Source organism: Callospermophilus lateralis, unplaced genomic scaffold (genome assembly GCF_048772815.1).
Source record: "Callospermophilus lateralis isolate mCalLat2 unplaced genomic scaffold, mCalLat2.hap1 Scaffold_309, whole genome shotgun sequence".
Taxonomy (NCBI): Eukaryota; Metazoa; Chordata; class Mammalia; order Rodentia; family Sciuridae; genus Callospermophilus; species Callospermophilus lateralis.
Genome location: NW_027513711.1, coordinates 974,772 through 978,385, shown reverse-complemented (window position 1 = coordinate 978,385; position 3,614 = coordinate 974,772). Strand labels below are relative to the sequence as shown.

The window sequence follows — 3,614 nt, the reverse complement described above, 5'->3', positions numbered from 1 at the left end:
GAATGCTTTGAATTAAGAAAGTGTAAACAGTGGTTTGTCATTTCTGCCACATAAGGGATAATCTGAATCAGTTCCCTTGCAGTTGCCCAGATGCCTAAACCTGGCAAGAACTAGTACTTGGAGTGGTCATCCTTCAACAAGAAACATAGAGCTACCTATGTACTATATAAATGCTATCTCTTTGATGGCATTTAAGATAATGGACAACTTTTCTACATCTAATTTTCATACACACAATTAACACTGGAGTTTGAAGAAGCATTTGTTATATATTGAAAGACTGAATTTTCTCTTTTTGAGTTTTCCTGATTTATTATTTCATGTGTATGCTTCAAATCTCCACAGTCACATAAACTCCAGACATAAGGATGGAGCTATATGACCCATCAAGATATACAAAAACTATTGGCAAGCTTTGGAACCAGTTGTTTTTGCATCTGTTCAACAATGAATATATTCTCTGCTAATCAAGAATATGGAAGCAAATACAGTCATGCACATTGTATTGATAAATTGTGACTGTTGAATTTTTCTGTAACTGGTTACTTTTGTCATTCAAATGCAAGTTATTTCCAAATGGATATAAAGACTATATTGGTGTACCTAGCTCCTAGCCAGTGTTGAAGATAGAAAACCTATTATGACTAATCCTTGGGAAGAAAAGGTCTGCAAAATGCCTAGACGAGTTTACTGCAAGGGAAGCAGTTTTACTGTAGGGAGTGGGTTTTCCACAAGGTTCAGCATTGCCTCCAGGAGAAAAGAAGCTGCTACAGTAGTGCTGTCAACACACCGTCCCTTGTGATGAATTCTGGGAATAATGCTGGTGCTGTCTCAGGAAAGGCAGCTGCCTGGGGTGTGTTGTTGGTAGGAGGGCCTGGTAGTGGCAAGACAGCCCTGTGTACTAAACTCTTATGGCCAAGTTCACCTACAAGCTTGCAGAGAGATTTACCTTGCCAGGCTTTGGCCTTTCATTTCTGCAAAGCCCAGGACTCTGATACTTTGTATGTTGGAGGGTTCGTTAGAAGTCTGGTTGCCCAAATATGCCACAGTGGACTACTCCAAGGATATGAGGACAAGATGCGAGACCCAGCCGTTCAAAGCCTCTTACAGCCTGGGGAATGTGAGAGGAACCCAGCAGAAGCATTCAAAAGGTAACAGCAAAGAATGCTGTTTGGTTTTCTGTGCAACAATTAGAGACTTTTAGCTAGGTTTTTTTTTTTTTTTTTTGAGGTACTTTTACTAGTGCTGTGCAGTTGGGCTTAATCAGTGGTTTTGAGTACAACTGTTTATTTTAGTATGGGAAGAAACAGAACTTTGTATTGCACAATATATAGATTAAAAATAAGTCTTAACTGTTCTTGTTTAACAACAGAATGTTCCATTTCTAACGGTAACTGTCAGTGGTCAGGGGAGTCTTTTCTTACGATAAAGAAGAACAGTTAGCTGCCTGGAAACCAGGCCTCATTTTCAGGGAGGATGAACTATCTATACTATGAGCTGAAGTAGGAGAACTCTCAATGTAGAAGCCATTAACTTTTTGCTTATAGCATATTATTTTTTACATGAAAATTTCTCCTTAAAAGGTGTCATAGGCATTGAGAATCTGAAGAAAATTTGCTAATGTGTTTTTGGGATTATTCCCGTATTAACTTATTGAAAAGTTGAATTATAAGTTTATGTGATATTTATAACATAGTGAAAATTTGGGATTATTTTAGTGCTTTTAGTGAGTGGTGCAGAGAACATTCCCCCCTCCCCCCACAGTTTTAGTTAAGCATTTGTTCATGGTGAGTGGACTGATCTAAGCAAGTTGCTTTTTGAAGTGGCTGCAGATTCAAAATTTGCTCAAGAAAACATAATTTCTTGAAAATATAATTTTTGCCTGTCACTTCCTTGGTCATTGTGAAAGTAGCAATTGGTCATTGTGTGCTGGCTCTTGCCTCCCTTCTACTTGAATGACTCATTTTGTCACACACCTTTTTCTTCCCATATTAACTAGGATTTATCAGGTAAAAGTTTGTGCCCCAAGGATTATGGAGCACTGTGCACTGGAGGTTTGTATGAGTGTGTCTCCAGGAGGACTTGGAAGAGTTTTGAGTAGCTCTGAAAAGGATGCTTGTTTTTATGGCCTCCTAAAATCTAGTGTTATGAAATTTATAAAGTTTGAAGGTATATTGATAATCTTTAGTAATTATAGCAAACAGTATGTTAGACATTTTTCTAACAGTTTTATAAATATTAAACTATTTCATTTTCATAATGTTCTGTGAGGTAATTCCCATTTACATATGAGGAAACTGAGGGGTGGAAAGTGAAGTAAACTGTCCAATCTAGTTAAGGGGCATTTGAGGTATATCTCTCCATATTTGTAATAACAGGTTTCTTTTAAGGACTTGATGAAAAGAGGAGTGATGTAGATGTTGGTGTGCAGTGAAGTTGGAGAGTGAGGGCTGGCACACAGTGTGGCTAAGAATCAGGAATGATAGTGTAGAACTTAAACTTGGGAGGGGTTATTCAACTCACAGAGTCTTGCTTTTGAGAAGTATAGGACTCTTGGGGTCTTTTAATATGTCAGTGCTGTCCAGTGGAAGTGAGGGTGCATCTTTTGGTCATCAAAATCAGGCTTAAAACTGTTACATCACTCACCAGTCTATGAGGATATCTGAGTTAATGCTTGTGGCACGGACGGGAGATGGCAGGTGTGATGGAGCGGGTCCATTGTGCAGTCACTATCATTGAGCCAGTGAGGGAGTCTTGAAAATAAAACTTTCCCTTTTAGGAGACAATGGTCTCTACCCAAAAACATCTTTTATTACTTTTTCTCAAGATAACCATCAATAGTGAAGACCTGAGTTTTAATCTCTTTGTCATCAGTAAGTTCATAGACTATTTGGATGACACCTAAAACAATTACTTTCAAAGAATTCAAGAAGACCCTAATTAATTAAAATTATATAATTTTGTAATTTAGTGAAATGCATATATAAATTTCTAATACCTAAATGTTTAAAATCCTGATAACTATATATTTTTGATGTTCTAATACTTAAGCATACCTCTCACTATAGTATCATTGATTTTTCTAAAGAAATTTTTCTCTTACTCAGTTGTTCCTCATATTTTCTTTTTCTTGTGTAATTTACAGTTATTATCTAATTGAAGGGAAGAAAGAAGCATTTAGAGCTGTGTGTGAAAACCACACCAGCACTGCTTTTCTGATTGACAGTAGGTGCTATTCTTGATAGTGGGTGCTAATCGCTTTGTCTTTCCATCCTATATTTTCTATGTCTACACTTGCTTGCCCTTTTACCACATTAACCAGTAAGAAATCCCTCACTGGATGCTGCCCCTCCATCAGGGATTTCTCACCCTCCAGAATGGAGAACTAAATAAACCTCTTCTGTTTATAAATTTCCCATTCTCTGGTATTTTGTTGCAGAAGCAGAAAATTGACTAAGTCAACTGACTTGTTAAATAGGTCCTTCAAGGGGATTTTAATAGGAACATATTCTATCAGGGCATGTATAGTTGTAATTTAACAGCCAGACCATGGGACAGAGGACCATTGTTTTCAAGGAGTTGTGGTATTTTGAGGGAGATAGAAGTAGCTATGT

At 37.3% G+C, this 3,614-nt stretch overlaps 1 pseudogene; it reads left to right on the top strand.

The window, feature by feature from the left end:
• Nucleotides 1–640: 640 nt before the first annotated feature.
• LOC143390082 (ankyrin repeat domain-containing protein 50 pseudogene) lies at nt 641–1,155 on the top strand (annotated as a pseudogene).
• Nucleotides 1,156–3,614: the final 2,459 nt, after the last annotated feature.